This window comes from Periplaneta americana, chromosome 8, assembly GCF_040183065.1.
Source record: "Periplaneta americana isolate PAMFEO1 chromosome 8, P.americana_PAMFEO1_priV1, whole genome shotgun sequence".
Taxonomy (NCBI): Eukaryota; Metazoa; Arthropoda; class Insecta; order Blattodea; family Blattidae; genus Periplaneta; species Periplaneta americana.
The window spans coordinates 36446292-36470280 of record NC_091124.1 but is presented as its reverse complement, the minus strand read 5'-3'; the positions used below and the strand labels follow the sequence as shown (position 1 = coordinate 36470280).

At 33.2% G+C, this 23989-nt stretch overlaps 1 long non-coding RNA gene across 2 annotated transcripts in view; it reads left to right on the top strand.

Moving 5' to 3' along the window:
• Positions 1-23989, top strand: part of LOC138704646 (uncharacterized) — a 1589272-nt gene that overhangs the window by 1369977 nt on the left and 195306 nt on the right. For both annotated transcript variants that reach the window (XR_011333384.1, XR_011333385.1), the window contains one exon: positions 6581-6647. This is a non-coding gene — a long non-coding RNA (uncharacterized lncRNA). The remainder of the gene's footprint in view (positions 1-6580; positions 6648-23989) is intronic.

Sequence of the window (23989 nt, the reverse complement as noted above, 5' to 3'; positions counted from 1 at the left end):
TATTTCTGACAAGTTAGCAGCAAAACATTTAAGGCAGTTGCTGCCAGAAGAAATATGAGATGTCTACAGAGGAACAAACCATTTTCCATTGAGGATTTTGGGAAACTGGAATCAAAAACCAACAGGATACATTTCTTACGGGATATTTGGAGAGGAGGACCATTAAGCAACGTCAAAAAACTGTAAAACCACAATACCGAGAATGTTCTTGGGTATACAATATCATGACTGAGAAAAATTTTTATGCAAGTCCTTTATTCTGTCATTGTTAAAATATCTAAGAAACGAGTGATAACTGTACAAAATAAAGTGAAACTAGGTGGTACTGTAATGACAGATATGAGAAGCAAACACTTCAATAGGCCTCACAAAATACTAGATGTTGTTTATGTTAGGTTATTAGATCACTTAAAGTGGTATAGTGTTTGTAAGCCTATTTTCTAGGTACTTTCAGTTAAAATGATAACGTGAAAAAGTGGGATCCTAATTATTTTTAATGTTGTGATAACAATTTAGTAAACGAACACACACACACAGATATATATATATATATATATATATATATATCAGTTGCATAATATATACGTCACTGTGTACGTTAACATAAAACCACAATTATTCCAAGTCACACAGAGAATGTGTGCACTCGATGTGGGTCTCTGGCGTTTCGTCAGCCCACGCGAGTTGTGTGGATATAAAGGGAAAAGTTGAGACGGTGTCGGGTGGAGTTCCCGGGTAGCTCAGTTGGAAAGAGAGCTGGTACGTTCAACCAGAGGTCCCGGGATCGATACCCGGCCCCGGAACAATTTTTCCCTTGAAATTATTCAAATCTGCTTTACAGGGAGCCTTACCTGAAAGACTAGATTTGCAAAAGATGCACTTACCTCACAAGTACCATAAATAACTAATTTACTTAATGCTTGTCTGAATAAATTACTGTCCACACCTGTGGAACAACGCTTAGCGATTACTAACTTAATGAATGTTTGAATATCTCACTGCCTATATCAGCTGATAACTGTCTGTGTTAATGTCTGAATAACTTTGCCTATATCACCTGATAACCGTCAAAATTTCTTACTGACTTAATGGATTCCTGAATAACGTAGCCTATTGGTTATATCGGATAATTACGAACGGATGAATGGATAAAAGGCTGCACTTGCCTTTCTCAATCTGTATGTATGTATGTATGTATGTATGTATGTATGTATGTATGTATGTATGTATGTATGTATGTATGTATGTATGTATTTATTCACACTGCAATGGGTATATACCCGGTGGCAGTGGTAACTAATTACACTCAATAATGACAATAATAAACTTATTAATTAAAAATGCAATTAATAATAATACTAATAATTAATACTAATAATAATAATAATAACAACAACAACAACAGGGAATATACTAAATTAAATGAAACGATCACTTAAAATAACATTTGAAATATTCTAATTTGTATCTTAAAACTAAGATCGAACTAAAACCCACGAGTATATGTTCACATCTGCACAAGTACCTTTCAACATTACACTCATTTCGCTGTCAACTCACTCACTGCACTGGAACTACGACACATTTCACTGATTCTATCCTGATTTTTACTAACACTTCAAAAACATTTCACTGTTCAAATTCTTTGCACTGCCACTATAAACTATAAAGCTTCACTGACAGGAACACGTTTCACTGACACAACACACTTCACTGACACGACATACTTCTTCACTGATACAACACACTTCACTGACACAACATAATTCTTCACTGATACAACACTTTAATAACAGCATATCATTTACACCCTTTAAATACTGTGTATAATTACCGTCTATTAGTAAGGTCCTTAAGCCTATTTTTAAATGCATTTTTGGTTGTTGGTAAAGCCTTTAGTAAGTCTGCAGTATGTAGTAGTATGCAGTGTTGAAACGCCCTTACGTCGATTCTTGTCCGTCACAACGCGGGCACAATTGTCTGGTCTCTGCCATGTCCGACGGCGCCATGTGACCACAACAAGCTCCTGGTCAGACCGAATAAAATAATAGCGGGTATGAATATTTCATTTTGCCATTCTTTACATTTCCCGTGCACTACTGGTGGCTTTATCTTTCTGTTGGTAATATTTTTAACTTTGTTACTTCCACTCCTGACGTATATAAACAGTTTATAAATCCTCGGTCATTTCTCTGTACAATAAAACGTATGACAAACTGAAAGAAATACCAAGAAAATATACAGGCTTTATTGCCGAACGTACTGCACCAGGGATGCCTACGCAGAGACGTTTGTAGCGCCCTCCTCCAAGTCGGTTAGAAACGAAAGCTTACCGATGTGTGTAAGGTCCAACAGTCGCTTAGAGAGTCGGCTGATGAATTTATCACTCAGTGCGCCTGAGATGTAAGGTTTACACGTAGGCTATGGGACAGGTATTTTCCCACAACCACACATTTCTTTGGTGTAAGGACCAATATTTTAAGATGAACATGGTTTCTGAATGACTTACTTACATAATGGCTTTCAGAGAACCGCCCTCACATAAGCCCGCCATCGGTCCCTATACTGAACAAGATTAATTCAGTCCCTACCATCATATCTTACCTTCCTCAAATCAATTTCAATATTATCCTCCCATCTACGTCTCGACTACCCCAAAGATCTTTTTCCCTCCGGCCTCCCAACTAACACTCTATATGCATTTCTGGATTCGTCCATTCCAAACGTCTGGATTTAATGTTCCTAATTATGTCAGGTGAAGAATACAACGCGTGCAGTTCTGCATTGTGTAACTTTCTCCTTTCTCATGTAACTTCATCCCACTTAGCTCCAAATATTTTTCTACGTACCTTATTCTCAAACGCCCTCAACCTCTGTTTGTCGTGTGCATTGCGCTGTAACTCGAACGACGCTTAGAGAAATTCATGCTACATTTTCCATGTCAAAGTGTGTACATATTAGCTAGAACCTCAATCAGAGGTAAGTAATAATGATAGCAATAACTTACTTACTGGCTTTTAAGGAACCCGGAGGTTCATTGCCGCCCTCACATAAGCCCGCTATCGGTCCCTATCCTGAGCAAGATTAATTCAGTCCCTATCATCATATCCCACCTCCCTCAAATCCATTTTAATATTATCCTCCCATCTACGTCTCGACTTCCCCAAAAATCTTTTTCCTTCCGGCCTCCCAACTAACAATTTATATGCATTTCTGGATTCGTCCATATGTGCTACAAGTGCTGCCCATCCCAAACGTCTGGATTTAATGTTCCTAATTATGTCAGGTGAAGAAATACAATGCGTGCAGTTCTACGTTGTGTAACTTCCTCCATTCTCCTGTAACTTCATCCCTCTTAACCCCAAATATTTTCCTAAGTACCTTATTCTCAAACGCCCTCAACCTCTGTTCCTCGTGTGTATCGCGCGTTAACCCGAACGAAACTTAGAGAAATTCATGCTACAAGAGAGTCATCATTTTCCATGTCAATGTGTGTACAATAGTGGCAAAAAAAACCGGACCGACCCTTGTAGCTGATTTCAGAGCATTGTTCACTCCAGAGCACGATAGACTGGTAACTAAGACTTTCGTGGTTCGAATCCTGCCTGGGAAGGAAACTTTATTTTAGTCCTTATTCAAATGTATTCTCAATACTTTTCGATTGCTGGTAAAATTCATGTTCTGGGAATAATAAGTTAATTAAGTAGTAAAATATCGCTGCAATCGAAAAGCATTGGTAATACATTTGAATAATAATAATAATAATAATAATAATAATAATAATAATAATAATAATAATAATAATAATAATAATAATAGTAATAATAATAATAATAATAATTTATTTTAGCTGGCAGAGTTAAGGCCGTAAGGCCTTCTCTCCCACTCAACCACCAAAAAGTGTATATACATATGCATGAACTTACAAAGAATTCAACAATTTGATTTAGATGAGAGCTACATGTACAGTATACAAGAGTTATTTACGAATTAAACAACAAAATACTATGAACTATTAATTAAACACTGAAATACAAATTATGTAGCAGAATTAAGCTAAAATATATAGAATGTCAATATATTTCAAATAATGTTAGATAACAGAAAGACATTATGAGATAATTTTTAAAATACAGAACTATCAGGATGCATGTCTAAAGGAAGGAGTAACAATGTAGACAGTGATAGTTTAAGTCAGTATGATATGGGGTAGGGTGGCCAATTCATTTCCCCCTCCATTGCATACATCGCCGACTAGCCACATTTAACATTAGTCAGACTTCAGATGCATGCAAACACATATCGTCAAGTGAGATGTACTGCCTGATAATAGATGTACATATCAGCCAGAACCTAAATCAGAAAGTAACTAGTAATATAACTTTATTATTTCGTTGACCATCATGATCTTGGCTTCCTCTAGTATAAAATTTATGAGTAAATATTTGAAAATGGCTGTAAAATTATGATTAATGAAACAACAAAATAAGATAAATATTTGGCGTTACAACATTTTACCTGAACGGGGCACTTTTAATATTATTGTTAGTATACAAACATTTTCTTCATTGTTTATTGTTTCTTTAATGTCTTAAATTTTTTAAACACAGAAATATGAAGAAGTGATTCCACCGCTTTATTTATTTTTATGTTCGTTGGTGTTAAATTATTTATTAATAGCGATATGATCGTCAAGGTCTTGTAGATTGTCTGCTTGGGATGAAAGAGCTACCAAACAATAACAATAAAACAAAATGGAGGTATTAATAGGGTACGAATATTTCGCTCATGTACCAATGCACCAATGAAGTGTAAGAATCGATTTAGTTTCACCCAATCAAAACCAACTATCAACTGCAATCTTATCGCACCTGATGCGCATTTGTTCAATATCTTGTCGCACCTGATGTTCAGATGTTAAATATTTTCATTTGTTTCCTTAACAATACAGTGGCCGTGATATTGCGTGATGCCCGTGCTAGTAAATGGATTTTGAAATATTCATCTCTGCCTCCCCTTAAGGCCGTAAGGCCTTCTCTTCCACTCAACCAGCAAAAAGTGTATATACATATGCATGAACTTACAAAGAATTCAACAATTTGACTTAGATGAGAGTTACATGTATACAAGAGTTATTTACGAATTAAACAACAAAATACTATGAACTATTAATTAAACACTGAAACAAACTGTGTAGCAGAATTAAACTAAAATACATAGAATGTTAATATATTTCAAATGATATTAGATAATAGAAAGAGATTATTATGAGACAATTTTGAAAATACAGCACAATCAGGATGATGTATAAAGAAAAACGTAACAATGTAGTCAGTGATAGTTTATATCAGTATGATTGGAGTGAAATGCTAATAAGGTTATCTTTTAGGCTGTTCTTAAAGGTGTTTATTGTCTTGCAGCCCCTAATGCTTAGTGACAAGGAATTCCATTTACGCGAGGTGGATACTGTAAAAGATGATGAATAACAAGATGTTCTATGAAGAGGTATACTTAGCGTGCCACAGAACAAAAAAAAAGTTTCCTTCTCAGGCAGGATTCGAACCATGAAAGTCTATCGTGCTCTGGAGTGAGCAAGGCTCTGAAATCAGCTACAAGGGTCGGTTCGGTTTTTTTTTTTTGCTACTACTGTACAGTAGATATCAGCTAGAACATCAATCAGATATAAATAATAATAGTAATGATGATAATAATAAGACAAAGTATATGATTATGTCTCGTGACCAGAATATTGTACGAAATGGAACTATAAAAATTGGAGATTTATCCTTCGAAGAAGTGGAAAAATTCATATATCTTGGAGCAACAGTAACAAATATAAATGACACTCGGGGGGAAATTAAACGCAGAATAAATATGGGAAATGCCTATTATTATTCGGTTGAGAAGCTTTTATCATCCAGTCTGCTGTCCAAAAATCTGAAAGTTAGAATTTATAAAACAGTTATATTACCGGTTCTTCTGTATGGTTATGAAACTTGGACTCTCACTCTGAGAGAGGAACATAGGTTAAGGGTGTTTGAGAATAAGGTACTTAGGAACATATTTGGGGCTAAGCGGGATGAAGTTACAGGAGAATGGAGAAAGTTACACAACGCAGAACTGCACGCATTGTATTTCTTCACCTGACATAATTAGGAACATAAAATCCAGACGTTTGAGATGGGCAGGGCATGTAGCACGTATGGGCGAATCCAGAAATGCATATAGAGCGTTAGTTGGGAGACCGGAGGGAAAAAGACCTTTAGGGAGGCCGAGACGTAGATGGGAGGATAATATTAAAATGGATTTGAGGGAGGTGGGATATGATGATAGATACTGGATTAATCTTGCACAGGATAGGGACCGATGGCGGGCTTATGTGAGGGCGGCAATGAACCTTCGGGTTCCTTAAAAGCCATTTGTAAGTAAGTAACTAAGTGATAATAATAATAATAATAATAATAATAATAATAATAATAATAATAATAAAACGATAATAATAGTAATAATAATAATAAAATAATAATAATAATAATAATAATAATAATGATAATAATATTATTATTATTATTTTTTGCAGATGCCGAAACATCCTGCAGACGCTGAGAACAGTTGTGATGGACTCCGTCTTAAGAAGACGCTCTCAGGTATGGCTGACTTCTGCAGAACGTGGCTCCTACAGTCCACTGCATCTAGGCACTTCATTCCCCGTTTTGCCAACTGTATATATAATTTTTCTGATCCGAGCTCCCCCCGCCATCCTTGCTACATGGTTGGCGTCTTTTTATGATTTTCGAGCTAAAGCATCGGACTTCATTTGGAAGAAGATTTATTTCCCTGGTACTGATGTTCATGTCCCGCCATTTCCTGACAATGAACGACTCTATTTTTTACGGCTCTCAGGAAGTTTTATCAGCCTCTTGTAATGAAGATGGCCAAATTCTAGATTCTGTAGTGTAATAGTTTTTTTTTCGCTGATTTTTAAGGCGATCCATTTCTTTAAAGGTTGAGTTTTCTTGTACTTACTCCAGTAAATCTTATTTCATTTATTTATATCAGCGGTAATGGAAAAGGAATATTTACAAAATAAATTTAAAGTTAAAAAGTGATAGGCGGAAAAAATGCATACAAACATTTTATAGAGTACAAAGAAGGAGCAAAACTAAGTAGGCTTATTTTAAGAATAAGAGTTCACCTCTGTGGAGTAACGGTTAGCATGACTGACCGCGAAACGAGCGGGATCGGATTCAAATCCTGGTTGTAACAAGTTACATGGTTGAGGTTTTTTCCGGGTTTTTTCTTCAAGCTGTTGAGAGCAAATTATAGGTAACTTTCGGCACTGGACACTGGAACAATTTCGCCGGAATTATGACCTTCATCTCGCTGAGAAGCTAGATAACCATAGCATTTGAAGAAGCCTCGTAAAATAACCAATTAAAAAACAAGAATAGGAACAAGTGGTCTCAGAAGCTTCAGTATGGAACTGTGTGTGTGTGTGTGTGTGTGTGTGCAACATTTGGTGAGAGATTAATCCCACATGGTGGTTTAATAGCATGGCCTCCACGTTCCCCTGACTTAACATCGTGCGAATTTTTCATCTGGGGTTCCTTGAAGGACATGGTTTACAGCACACCTATAGAAGATGTACATACCTTATCACAGCCCATTATGGCCGCAACAGAAGTGATCCAGACCACTCCTCGAATCTTTCAGAGAGTGAGTCAAACGTTTTTACCCCGTTATGTTGCTTGGAAAAATGTTAATGGGTCTTATTCTGAAAATTTCTTCAGATATGTTGTGTATTAAACATAGAGAAAATGATAAAAGATTGTACTGTAATATTGGAGAAATCAGAAATATGTTATATTTCTGTATTAAAACATTTTTAATGGATTAGGAGAGTTACTGATTAGCCACCAACACACTGTATTATTTCCTAATGTGAATCTACTTTCCACTTGACATCCACAAACACAATACAAATTTGCACCGAAACGCCTGACACCACTTCTTCCTTTTCTTAAAATATTTAGTTTTGTGCCGCCTTTTTACTCTCAAATTTGTTGTATCGTGACTATAACAAAACAACACTAATTAAATTATATATATTTTTTAGTTTACCCCCCTTGCAGATAAATAATAAGCTCTTCCGTTGTCATATGACTCCCTTCTATCACATGGAGTCATCACTAACACAATCAGAAGAATAATACGCAATGTAAAGTAAACATAACCACTCCTACAAAGAGACTTAACTGGATACCGAGCGGTCGGGAGACGGTTTGTCGCTTGTTGCATGGCCTTCATGCCGGTCGCGCGCCGCCCTGTCGACCTACATTATGTAAACGAACGCTATGTAGGTACCATGATGAAGAGCAGTACTTTTGAAACACTTCGGTTCCTTCCGTCGTGTTAAATCGGATCTTTTAGTTCTGCATTTGAATGGAGTGTTTCCAAAACATGCTCAAAAACGGTTTTGACCCAATAACATAATTAACATATTTCTTACATTCCGAATCCAATGGTATAGGTACTATATTACAATACAAGATTGGGAAGCGCTTTGTACAAAGTCGAGGAAAAGTTTGAAGAACGGTAGAGAGAGTTTTTGAATTTCCGAGATTTTGTAATGCACTTCACTAACGTATATTGTACAACTTTTTTTGCATGACCATATTTTTAAAATTGCAAATACAATATATTATTTTGCAATGAAAATTAAGAGCAATATTATTCCAAAGCCTTCACAAAACTACACTGTAATGGTAACTAAGTCACAATAAGTGCTATTTCAGTATAGTTTTGTGTTATGAAGAATGGTTTCCCTAGCAACAAGTTTTCAGTGTAGGAATTCTAAACTTTCAAGGCCTAACAACTATAGCTGTAAATACTACAAAAACACTATCATTCAAAAATATATTTTTTGCCAGTTCCTGCTATTTGTCACTAAATTTTTTATTTAAAAATATGATCTCTTTTCCGAAATCTTCGATTTTTTGTTTTTCAGGTTAAAACCTATTATCTAATATTGTAATTTAGAAATTGTTGGTAAACTATGAAGTAGATCTATTCTAATACATCTTTTAGAACTTATAATGGGATAAAATAATATCTGTAAGATTTGAATAAACACGCATTTTAAAAATTGCTTCATATATTTCAAAGCCAACTATTTTTGTTTCTTTCCTGTAAAAATAACCTAACAACAATAGCTGTAAATACAACAAAAAACACGATCGTGCAAAAAAGTTATTTTTTGCCAATTCTTGCTATTTGTCACTAAAATTTTTATTTAAAAATGTGATTTTTTTTTTCCGAAATCTTCAATTTTTTGTTTTTCAAAACCTAATATTTTAATTTAGAAATTTTTGGTAAACTATGAAGTAGGCCTATTCTAATACATTTAGTACTTACAATGGGATAAAATAATATCTGTAAGATTTGAATAAACACACATTTTAAGAATTGGTTCGTATATTTTAAAGCCAACTATTTTTCTCCTTACTGTAAAAATAACTGAAAGTGAAATATCATGTTTTGAAAACTAACCATTCATTTATAATCATACAATTTGGATGTATTACGACTTTGTGTGTGAAATTCAATGAAGTAATATAAAAAAAATGTCTAATTTTAAGAACATTGAAATCAGTGAACAAGAGTTGCGATGAGAAATCAAGGCGTCGAGCTTCCGAATGAAAACGATAAAACTGTTCTTGCAATCAAAATCAGGGGAGCGTAAGAAGTCCATTCTGTATTTTGGTCTCTGTATACATACTTAAATTCGGAAGTTAATCCAGAGGAAGGAAATGTCCATCAGTATTCCATGAAGTTCTTCAAATATATCAAATAATTCTACAACATTTGTACGCTACATTAGTCACTTGTTTGACATATATAGAGCAAACTTTTCTGTAATGGCGACCACGAAAAAAAAAAGTGACTGTGGTACGAACACAATGTTGTGCACTTAACAACAAATACAGTTTAGGTCAGCCCCTTTCCCAAGCGCTAACCACATATACTGCTACCAACCTCTCTTTAATGGTTTCCCTTATTTCTGAATTGGGGGCTGTGAGAGATAGCAGTGAATTTTGACGACATATCAGACGGGGAGTGGTCACTATAGCCTTAGCACAATCCGTTTGTAGCATCGCTACCACATCCTCCTCCAAATTACATACAGTGACCCAAGAAAATCATCCCGTCCCCTTCCCCGCACCTTCCTTCATCTAGACTCTTCCTCGGCTTTTATAGAAAACATACTTCACTGGAGAAGCTAGCATTCCACCCCATCTCACCCTCTCCGCCGTGCAAACTTATTACTTATGGATACTGATGACTTTCGTCAATGAACTGCGGCTCGCTTGCAGAATAAAAAAAAAGAAGAAGGCGAGGCTGCGGCTGAACCTTATGGAGGCAGAAGACTCTGCTGTATAAGTAGGCCTGGCCACTATATAAAGAAGGTAAAGGATAATGTTATACGTTACATTATAACAATATTATACAGTCTAGAGAGAGACGCCATTTTGTGTCCTGGCAAAAGTTTTCTGCTGATGCTCTTCTTCTTTCTCAAGAGTTGAGCATCGCGCAGCGAGGTGCGGAGGTATAGTCACAGCTAACATGTTGGTAGACCACATCGTATAAAACAATAGCCTACACTTTTCCAGCGCTCTTTTGTTTAGTTCTGTTATAAAGAATCACTTATAGCTATACTATTCTAGACGAAATATTTACAGCTGTGGTAATGCTGCTAAATAATTAGGCTTTTATCGAAACATTCAAGATAAATAAGTATACCTTTCCAGCTTTTACCAGAAACATTTTTTATCCTAGAAATACACGTTTTCATAATTACTTGTAAAATTTGAAGATTACAGAGCAAGATCGTAACATTTCAAGGTAAATATATTTATCCAGCGTTTATTAGAAACATTTTCTATCCTAGAAATAGATATGTTTTCATATTTACTTGTAAAATTTGAAGATTACAGAGCAAGATCGTAACATTTCAAGATAAATACATCTATCCAGCGTTTATCAGAAACATTTTCTATCCTAGAAATACATATGTTTTCATAATTACTTATAAAAGTTGACGATCACAGAGCGAGATCGTAACATTTCAAGATAAATATATCTATCCGGCGTTTATCAGAAACATTTTCTATCCTAGGAATAGATATGTTTTCATAATTACTTGTAAAAGTTTAAGAGCACAGAGCGAGATCGTAACATTTCAAGATAAATATATCTATCCAGCGTTTATCAGAAACATTTTCTATCCTAGAAATACATATGTTTTCATAATTACTTGTAAAAGTTTAAGAGCACAGAGCGAGATCGTAACATTTCAAGATAAATATATCTATCCAGCGTTTATCAGAAACATTTTCTATCCTAGAAATAGGCTACATATGTTTTCATAATTACTTGTAAAAGTTTAAGAGTACAGAGCGAGGTCGTAACATTTCAAGATAAATATATCTATCCAGCGTTTATCAGAAACATTTTCTACCCTAGAAATACATGTTTTCATAATTACTTGTAAAAGTTTAAGAGCACAGAGCGAGATCGTAACATTTCAAGATAAATATATCTATCCAGCGTTTATTAGAAACATTTTCTGTTCTAGAAATACATATGTTTTCATAATTACTTGTAAAAGTTTAAGAGTACAGAGCGAGGTCGTAACATTTCAAGATAAATATATCTATCCAGCGTTTATCAGAAACATTTTCTATCCTAGAAATAGATATGTTTTCATAATTACTTGTAAAAGTTTAAGAGTACAGAGCGAGGTCGTAACATTTCAAGATAAATATATCTATCCAGCGTTTATCAGAAACATTTTCTATCCTAGAAATAGATATGTTTTCATAATTACTTGTAAAAGTTTAAGAGTACAGAGCGAGGTCGTAACATTTCAAGATAAATATATCTATCCAGCGTTTATCAGAAACATTTTCTACCCTAGAAATACATATGTTTTCATAATTACTTGTAAAATTTTAAGATTACAGAGCGAGATCGTAACATTTCAAGATAAATATATCTATCCAGCGTTTATCAGAAACATTTTCTACCCTAGAAATACACATGTTTTCATAATTACTTGTAAAATTTGAAGATTACAGAGCGAGATCGTAACATTTCAAGATAAATATATCTATCCAGCGTTTATCAGAAACATTTTCTACCCTAGAAATACATATGTTTTCATAATTACTTGTAAAATTTTAAGATTACAGAGCGAGATCGTAACATTTCAAGATAAATATATCTATCCAGCGTTTATCAGAAACATTTTCTGTCCTAGAAATAGATATGTTTTCATAATTACTTGTAAAATTTTAAGATTACAGAGCGAGATCGTAACATTTCAAGATAAATATATCTATCCAGCGTTTATCAGAAACATTTTCTACCCTAGAAATACATATGTTTTCATAATTACTTGTAAAATTTTAAGATTACAGAGCGAGATCGTAACATTTCAAGATAAATATATCTATCCAGCGTTTATCAGAAACATTTTCTGTCCTAGAAATAGATATGTTTTCATAATTACTTGTAAAATTTTAAGATTACAGAGCGAGATCGTAACATTTCAAGATAAATATATCTATCCAGCGTTTATCAGAAACATTTTCTACCCTAGAAATACACATGTTTTCATAATTACTTGTAAAATTTTAAGATTACAGAGCGAGATCGTAACATTTCAAGATAAATATATCTATCCAGCGTTTATCAGAAACATTTTCTGTCCTAGAAATAGATATGTTTTCATAATTACTTGTAAAATTTTAAGATTACAGAGCGAGATCGTAACATTTCAAGATAAATATATCTATCCAGCGTTTATTAAAAACATTTTCTATCCTAGAAATAGATATGTTTTCATAATTACTTGTAAAAGTTTAAGATTACAGAGCGAGATCGTAACATTTCAAGATAAATATATCTATCCAGCGTTTATTAAAAACATTTTCTATCCTAGAAATAGATATGTTTTCATAATTACTTGTAAAATTTGAAGATTACAGAGCAAGATCGTAAAATTTCAAGATAAATATATCTATCCAGTGTTTATCAGAAACATTTTCGATTCTAGAAATACATATGTTTTCATAATTACTTGTAAAATTGAAGATCACAGAGCGAGATAGGGCCTATTAAAAATTATATGTTCCCCCAAACAAATCACAAAACAATGCACAATCTATTTTAATGCTTCTTCGTTGTTCTATACTAAACACTTTAACACTTATGTAACCACTGATTAACTTTACAACTTCTGTACTGTTTTAACTTTTTAGTAAATTACCATGTAAACTAGTTTCGAAATGATATTCTCCATCGTCCGAAGTCTATTGAAGGTCCCGCGATATCTTCTGGTTTCCTGTTGTGATGGAGTGTGTTTATGATTGTGTCGAAAAGGGTGTGTGTTTTGAAATTGAGTTAAGTGTTCAGGATCTACTGGAGGTGTGTTGTTTTATGTTTGTATGACGTTCCAAACATTCTGTTACTGCAAAAAAAGGCAGTTCGTATTATAAAAATGTCACCACCCAGACTATCATGTAGATCTCTTTTCAAAAATGAAAAGATTATGACAGTCTACAATCTATATATTTTTGAACTTATGATGTATGTAAATAAGAATATTACTAATTATACAAGTATAGTAGATCTGCATCGCTATGAAACAAGAAATAATGATCAATTAAATGTACCACATGTCAGGTTGCAAAAAAACACAATCAAGCTATGTAATTACTGCAATAAAAGTATATAATAAGATACCTACAAATATAAAGGCAATTAACGAAACACAATTTAAATTTCAGATTAAGAGATGGCTACAAAATAATCCCTTTTATAATATGAATGAATTTTTTGAAAATGATGCAGTATTTTAGTTAAATGTTATTATTTTTTACTCTTTTAATATTTTAAATATTGACACATTGTTTTTTTTATATTATCACATTGACGAGGCCTCTTGTATTCTTGTACCTTCAGGCAAATAAAGAATATTAAAATGAATATGAACATATAGGTCTAATTTCAAACACGTTACAAGGAACATATCACAACCATAACCAAACTACACAACAATTCAACTACGCAGAACACATCACAACTCCAATCACAACTACAGCAACATAGACACAGACATGAAATACTACACATCCAGCCAAAAAAAAAAAAAAAAAACAGAAACTTGACACTCTAGAACTATTTCATTTTTGACCAAAATTTCACAAATCTATTACCTGAAGACTAAAAAATTATGTTATACTGTAAGATGTATATGCAGAGATCCGAAGTGTAATATCATATAGAATTATGTTAAAGTCTAAAAATAAAACAACAAATGACTTAAGACTCAGGAAGCTATACCTGATGTTGAGTGGCTTTCATGTAGAATTATTGTACATTGGTACATCAGATTTTAAAAAATGACGTATCTAGATACGAAGTTAAACTGAGGCTGTACAGGTCAGGATTTACACAAGTTGAGTCCCATACGTCAAACCAATCAACACTTTACCGTGGCTAACAAGGAATCGGCTTCACTGTAGCTCTCACCCCATGCCACACCATACCCACCACTCTTGTTTCTATCATCCCTGTCTGTAATGGTAATACCATTCCATTATTTTTTATATTTATCTTTTTCTTGTCTCTTCAAATTACTCTCCACTGTGTTCGCTTTATCTTTTTCTCCCCCACCTCGCACCTCTCTCTTGCCCCTCTATCATTTTTTATATCTTCCAGTTTCTGCCCTTCTGTTTCTTTCTGTCATCACAATCATCATCACTTCCCCTGAGCATCCGGACCAAATATGACATCTCTCTTCCACCCCGCTCTGCAGGAAATGGCCAGTGATAATTCTTCGTAACACAGTAGACTGCCGTCTTCGTAGACTTCTCCCTCTCTTTCATGCATATTTTTCGCAGCATCTCCACACGAAACAGATCTGTATGGTATCAAGGACCTGACACATGATAAACGACTAAACATCGTCTGTTTTGCTAGCCTGGGTTCCTAAAAGAAGACTGTTACCTCCATGTAGCCTTGATGGTCTCCGTTAATCTACTTTTAGAGCACCAAAATAAATATATTAATCAATTTCATACGTGTACACAGCATAGTTAAATATAGGTGATTCCATGAGCAATTCCAGTTTTACTGCTAAGGAAGTTCTATGTAGTTCTATCTAACCATCTTTAGAATCTTTAGAGATCCGCGTATTAGAAATAAATGTTTCTTTCCTTAAATGCAACATATACAGTAAATCAATGTATTAAGGGGAGAAGATGGTATTTTTTTAACTTTTTTCCTATTTGGTGTAAAATATTAATTTTTTATGTAGAGAGCTCATAGCTGTGGCAACTGAACCAAATAAAAATATTTTGGAAAAAAAATATTTGGGAGCACAAATTTAAAAATAGTACATTATGCAACGAGCCTATAATGATAGTAATTAAGAGGCGAGTATGGATGTTTATGAAACTCGCTTGCGCTCGTTTCATAATTTTCATACGAGCTTCTTAATTACCATTATAGGCGAGTTTCATACGACTTTTTATGCTCGACCATATTTCTAACTTGAAATTATTCATTTTATTTGTATACCTAACTGACCTTGAGCAATACCTCGTAAATTGTGAGATGTGCGCAGACGCAAAAGTATTGATTTTTTCCGAGGAACAGATGTCCACATTGACTTTGATAGCTTATAAGAACCTACAGAGTAAACTAAATGTTAACTTTGATATAACATTGAAATTAAATTAGACATTGAAAAACGAGATGACAAATTGAATTTATTTGAATATTATTTACAATTAACGCTAATTATTATAGTAACAGAACATAACCTTCTGCGACAGTATTGGATTTCCAGCCTCCGTGACTTTTCGCTAATTCTCTTTCCATTGCATATCCGAGAATAATCGATACTTGCGGTTTTATAACGGTACAAAGCTGACTTGTCATTGGCTGAACACCTGTAAGCTGAGTTGTCATTGGCTGAACACCTGTACTTTAATGAGTAGGTGTACTTTAATGATATGCATTAAAGGACTGCTACCAGGTATATAATTACTACATTTCGGCATGGTCGAGCATAAAAAAATATACCCAATGTTGGATTGTACTAAAACAGATATATCTAAACCGTTTTTAAAGATAGATTCAAACAGTTTTTTGCAATGTATTTGCAAAAGCATGTTCTACAAACTGTCTGTAACAGAATTTTGATATTAGTCCCTACGTTTGTAAAATAAACAATTAAAATTTAATAACAATTTTCTGATTTCCTTTCTTGCAAACAAACGGAGATATTTTTAAAATGAAGTCAATTAACAAAATTCTGTTACAGAGAAAAGTTTCCTAATAGTCTAAAGAATGTGTGTTCTAAATTTCATGCATGTATTTTTAATAGTTCAGAAATTGTATCCATTTTTGTCTGGCAATGTAGCAAAAAAAAAAATGAAGTTACTGGAAACCGATAAAAGCGGGCGTGTGATTTAAAAATCCATAGCGCAGGAAGTTTAAAAATGACGTCTCAACATCCGATAAAGGCACAAATACCCACAAAATATTATGCAATGCATTCCACATATATCAAAGTGTATTTTAAAGATTTTTTTTAAATTTAATTTACCGGAAACAACAGTAAAAGTGGGCGAGTAATTTAAAAATCTATAACGCAGGAAGTTTAAAAATGTTGACTCGACATCCGATAAGGGCACAAATACCCACAAAATATTATGCTATGCATTCCACACATATCACAGAGTATTTTAAAGGATTTTTTTTTTTAATTTACTCATTTTTCACCACAAAATACCATCCTCTCCCCCTAATCAGTTCACCCGTCAATGTTTATTTTATTATTTTACCTGTTTTCAATCATTATTGAAACTAAAATACAAGCGCTGCGAATTAAAGAATTTCATGTCATGTGATGAGGGTACTAAAAAAGGCTCTGATAAATCCAAAGAGATTGCATATAAATCACTAGTACGTCCAATAATGGAATATGGTGCTGCATCTTGGGATCCTTACAGATTAGAACAAATTAAGACACTGGAAAAGATTAAAAAAACGGGCTCTCAAGTGTTGTAATAATTCACCATTAAAATGGGACACACTTACGGACAGGAGAACGTGAATTCGATTATGTGCAATGTTCAAAACATGCGGAGGTAAGCCTGCCTGGAGAGAAATAAAAAATAGGTTGAAGCCGCCAAATTACTCTTCAAGGAACGACCACTCATATAAATTGAGGGAAAGAAGACAGAGGACGGACACTGGAAAGTTTTCTTTTCTCAATCGTACTATCAGGGACTGGAATGCTTTACCTGCAGACTTACTAAAGGCTTTACCAATAACCAAAAATGTATTTAAAAATAGGCTTAAGGACTTTACTAATAGACGGTACTATATTATACACACTATTTAAAGGGTGTAATTGATTTTTTGTTATTTGAAGTGTTGTATCAGTGAAGAAGTGTGTTGTGTCAGTGAAGTGTGTTGTATAAGTGAAGTATGTTTCTGTCAGTGAAGCTTTATAGTTTATAGTGGCAGTGCAAAATATTTGAACTGTGAAATATTTTTGAAGTGTTTGTGAAATCAAGATAGTATCAGTGAAATGTGTCGTAGTTCCAGTGCAATGAGTGACTTGTCAGCGAAATGAGTGTAGTGCTGAAAGGTACTTGTGCAGGTATGAACATATCATACTCGTGGGTTTTAGTTCGAACTTAGGGTTAAGATACAAATTAGATTTACCTACTTTAAATGTTATTCTAAATGATCGTGCTTCATTTAATTTAAGATGCTCCCTGTTGTTATTATTATTATTATTATTATTATTATTATTATTATTATTATTATTATTATTATTATTATTAATTAGTAGTATTATTAATTTATTATTAATTGCATTTTTTATTAATTGTGTTTATTATTGTCATTATTCAGTGTAATTATTTATCACTGCCACCGGGTATATACCCAATTGCAATGTGAGTAAATATGTACATATGCATGTTGTGGGTGATGCCTAAAACAATTTATGAACGACTCGATCAAACATCCTGTACAAATACAACTCGTGGCACTACAATATGACAAAAATAATTTTCTCGTAACTCGTGAATGAAGGAAGTATTTAGAATTTAGTATTTAGTATTTACTCTTCCATACAATACAAAATAAATACATATTATGGATGTAGCATACACCCCTTTGAGCAAACAAGTGGAAAGAATCTTACCTGAATTTAAAACACCTGCTCAAAATATCCTGAATCACATTCTATAAACATGATGGCGCTCTGTTTGAAGTTCTGGGATTTCATTCTTACTAATATTGCTTATTTTTTATAGGTTATTTTGCGACACTTTTTGAACTGCTATGGTTATATTGTGTCTGAATGAGATGAAGGTGATAATGCCCGCGAAATAAGTTCAGGGTCAAGCGTCACAAGTTACCCAGCATTTGCTCGTATTGGGTTGAGGGAAAATCTCGGAAAAACCTCGACCAGGTACTTGTCCCTACCAGGATTTGAACCCGGGTCCGCAGCGGTGGACAATATTGTTTATTAACTCTGTAGATGTAGACTTACAGCGTTTCATTTTATCGAGAACGCAACCTTTTATCTCACCACTTATCAAATAATTGACATGGCGTGCAAATTCTCCAGACCTCACGTCCCCTGATTTCTTTATTTGGGGTTTAGTGAAGAACCATATCTACAGGGTGATTCACGAGGATTTACCACCACTTACGGAGCTATTTCCGAAGACATTCTGAGTAAGAAATGTCATATAAACATTTGTCCTAATCTCAATATTTTCAGAGTTACACTAATTTGAAGTTGTTGGTAAAATATCGTTTTTCTTTAGTTTTAAGGGTAAAAGAATATCACAAATAGAGAATGAACTATTCAGAAGTATCAGTTCTTTAATCGACTAGTATTCTGAAGCTAGAAATGTGTTATTAATTGCTTCCTACAGATTTTGTTTTTTCAATTTTTATTTAAAAATTACATTATTCTTATTTATTTTATTTATTTATTTATTTATTTATTTATTTATTTATTTATTTATTTATTTATTTATTTATTTATTTATTTATTTATTTATTTATTTATTTATTTATTTATTTATTTATTTATTTATTTATTTATTTATTTATTTATTTATTCTGGTGTAGTTAAGGACATAAGGCCTTCTCTTCCACACCACCAGAAATACGTACTTATCACAAAAATTGTTACAAATCATACAATTAAGAACTTGATTCTTAACAGTTTAATTATGCATCCTAATGTACAGTCTTGAAGAATTTACAAGAATTGCATGATTTGTAACAACTGTTGTGATAAATGAGTAACAAAAATGTAATTTTGTAATTAAAAATGTGAAAAAAAATTCTGTACGAAGCAAATATGAAATTTACAACACATTTTTATAGCTTCAAAATACTAGCTAATTAAAGAAAGTAAACTCCTGTATAGTTCATTCTTTAGCTGTAATATTCTTTTCACCTTATAACAAAAGAATAATGGTATTTTACAAACAATTTCAAATTAATGTAACTCTGATAATATTGAGATTAGGACAAATGTTTATATGACTTTTTTGCCCAGAATGTCTTCGGAAATAAGCTCTGTAAGTGACGGTAAATCCTCGTGAATCACCCTGCATACACAGCGACAGCAAAGATTGTCTCAGCTTTTGGAAAACCTGTCCCTGTGATGTTACATCACACATGGAAGGAATAAACCTTACGATATGAATTGTGTTGTGTGAGCAGTGGTGACGCGTTGAGATCTGTTGCGGGAAAAACTCTTATCCTTACATAATGCTTTACACATTACTAAAAATAAATAGCAACACTTCTCTTGTTACACTATTTTTATTTTATTTCTTTCCAAACAGATCACCTCGTGTGTTGTATCTATGATCAGTTAACTTACTGCACGTGTTCTTGTTTCTGCGGGAGGCCAATCCCTTTTCTTAAATAGAGGCAATATTAGGGTAGAGTAAGACAGGGAGAACAGTGAGACATTTTTTATTAGATGGTAAATTTTGATGTTGGGATGTTGGTAACAGTGGAGTTGTATGTTGCATGAGTAAAGTAACAATATTTTCATACTCGATTTGATTCTAGTTATAAAGGTGAATGATGACAAAATAAGTCGTAATTTTTCACTCTAGAAGTAAAATTTTGGCTTGTGTTTAATGAAGGTTATATTGGATATACAAATGAGATATAAATATGAATGTTTTGTTGCCTAATACTATGGTATTTGAGGTTATGTTTGGCAAAGTTTCGTCTTTCTTGTTTTAATTTTGAAGTGATGGCGTCATTTTTAAACGAGCTATGCGTAAAGGGAACAGTGAGACATGCCATTGAAGGGTACACTGAGACGTCTCATTGTCCCCATGTACCAATGATTTGCAAAAACAAACTGTGATTATATTACATTTACCAGTAACTAACATTAGAAATGAACATACTAGTAATCAATTTAGGAACTGTAGCTTGAAATAATGGATACATTATATTTTAATGGTTTCATAAAAAAAATTATTCACAAAATTTAAGAGAATGTTAAAAAATAATAAAGAATTACATTAATTTTTTATAATTATAAGCTTTGTTACCACCAAAAATTCATTTCATATTTTCGCAAAAGTTTGAAATGTCAGGGAAAATTCACTTTTCCAAATGTCCCAGATGATTCAATGGTTTCGAAGTCAGACATCAAAATGATCCTAAATAAGCCTGCAGAACATGTCAAGATAAAGAGACAGCAAGTTTTTGTTTTCTTTCGAAACAAATGTAAACCATTTCAATGTCCATTAATAGACACTGTGGTGTCTCACTGTACCCTCCTGAATGGGAACAGTGAGACATTTGCATTTTTTTGACAAACACGTAGCCTATTTTATATATTATGTCCTTTATCTATTAACATTTTTGTTTATGTATTATTATACTCCATGTTTTAATGTCTATTTCTATTGTACTTCATTTTAAAAATACTTTAATTATCACTTGCATACATATGTCTTAATATTTCGTGTCTCACTGTACCCACTACTCCCCTATAACTTATTTTAATTCACAGAATTTTACAAACTTCTATCAAAACTACGTCTGAACTTTTTCGAAAATTTCCTCTCATGATGATATGGCTAGCCTTTGCTTCGAATATTAATAAATTCGTCAGTAAAACGAGTGGAAGGGCGAGATGTACGTATTTGTGACAGGGCTGGATTCGTCACCACATGCAAAACAGCCTGCTCCCCAGAGAGCGGAGCCTTGAACCAGGCCGCTCGCTTTAATCCTGGTCGAAACATCCAGATTTTATCACGTCAAATAGATGGAAAAGTTTTACTCGAGCGATTTTTTACAAGCCAAGATTAACTTTGTATTTTTAGTGCGATTTCGGAAAGGAGAGCCTGACGAGGCCGCCCTGTGTGCAGGTGCTGGGAAAAGGAAGGCCTCTCCTCGTAAAAACAGTTCTGGAGCATATTCCGTGTGTCTGTCGGTTTTATTTTGACTTTTAGATTATTATGAAGATTAATTCTCATGTCCCTCTACTACGTACATTTTAAGGGAAGTTGTTTATTATGGTGGATGAAATATTATAAAAAAAATTAATGTCTGAAATCAGTTGCCGTGGATTTTGTCTTAGCTTCTTGAATTTTTCTTGTATTGAGTAAAGAAACTTTTGGTTACTGAATGTATCTAGACTATGTAGCTGTTAAGCTAGAAATTATCATAATTTTTTTTAATTTTAAAGGCTTTTTAGATTAATTTTATTGGTATGCTCTCTTAAGAAACTATTACATTTTTTTTGTTTAGTCAACTGTTCGAATACAGGTTTGATCCTCACAAGTAACACCAATAAGGCATCACTCATGAGGCAACTAGGCCAGGAGATATTGGGGTAGGGTGGCCAGTTCCTTTCCCCTCCAATGCATAGGCCTACATCGACGATTAGCTACATATTAGTGCAAACACTCGTGATGCCCCACTTCGATTACTGTGATATTCTGCTTACTGACCTAAGCGTTACTTCGGCGCAGAGACTACAACGTGTTCATAATATGTGCGTCCGTTTCGTCTGCAATATTCGCCGGGCTGATCACGTAACACCATCCCTCGAAATGTTGTCCTGGCTCCGTCTAGAAGATCGTAGGAAAATCCACTGTCGTTCCCTTCTCTTTCACATATTGCATTTCTCCACTCCTGTCTATCTTGCGTCTCGTTTTCAAAATTTATCCACCCATCATAACCTAGACTAGACACACGATCACAACACTCCTCAATATTATCCATTCCCTCCCACCGAATATCCTCATATTCATCTTCTTTCACTGTGACTGTTCCTCGGCTTTGGAATTCCCTACCGAGTAATGTCAGGGACTATCAGACATCAAACCAATTTAAGAATAGGCTAACGAAATATTTTTCTAACAATTCTTGTTAACAATAATAGCTGTTTCAGGTTTCTCAATGTTTAATGGTTATATATATATATCACGGATAAATATCTTAATTATCTCATTATTATTATTATTATTATTATTATTATTATTATTATTATTATTATTATTATTATAACTATTTATTACCAATGTTTATTATTTTCACACTAACATTACTTATCCAACTTTCATGATTTACTTTCATGTTGTCTTATGATCTAGATATTAATGTAAAAATTATGTAAGCAATTGTATTCAATTAGAATTAGAGTCTGGGTGGGCGGAAGAGAAGGCCTACTGGCCTTAGCTCTGCCAGATTAAATAAATAAATTATTATTACACTAATCAGACTCCAGATGCATACAAACAATTTTATTCTTCCTATGACACATATCGTCAAGTGAGTTGTACTGCCTGATAATAGATATACATATCAGCCAGAACCTCAGTCAGAGGTGATATAAGGTTATAAAATTTTCAGTGCATCTAATACACATAATGATAATCTTAATGATGTAGTTATGCTAAAATATCTGATAAAAACGACTAATTTGTGTTCATTTTCTTAGACGGAAAAAAATAGTGTTCTGAGAGACCAATAAAATTTTAATTTGAGCCCTAGAACAAAGATAATATACATATTAGATTATATTTCATTTCATTTTATTTCAGTTCATTTCATTTCATTATATTATATTATATTATATTATATTATATTATATTATATTATATTATATTATATTATATTATATTATACTTATGGCTTTTAAGGAACCCGGGGGTTCATTGCCGCCCTCACATAAGCCCGCCATCGGTCGCTATCCTGAGCAAGATTAATCCATCACATCCCACCTCCCTCAAATCCACTTTAATATTATCCTCCCATCTACGTCTTGGCCTCCCCAAAGGTCTTTTTCCCCTCCGGCCTCCCAACTAATACTCTCTATGCATTATATTATATTATATTATATTATATTATATCATATTATATTATATTATATTACATTACATTACATTACATTACATTACATTACATTACATTACATTACATTACATTACATTATATTATATTATATTATATTATATTATATTATATTATATTATATTATATTATATTATATTATATTATATTATATTATATTATACTTACTGGCTTTTAAGGAACCCGGAGGTTCATTGCTGCCCTCACATAAGCCCGCCATTGGTTCCTATCCTGAGCAAAATTAATCCATTCTCTATCATCATATCCCACCTCCCTCAAATCCATTTTAATATTATATTCCCATCTACGTCATTATATTACATTATATTATATTATATTATATTATATTGTATTGTATTGTATTGTATTGTATTATATTATATTATATTATATTATATTATATTATATTATATTATATTATATCATATCATATCATATCATATCATATCATATCATATCATATCATATCATATCATATCATATC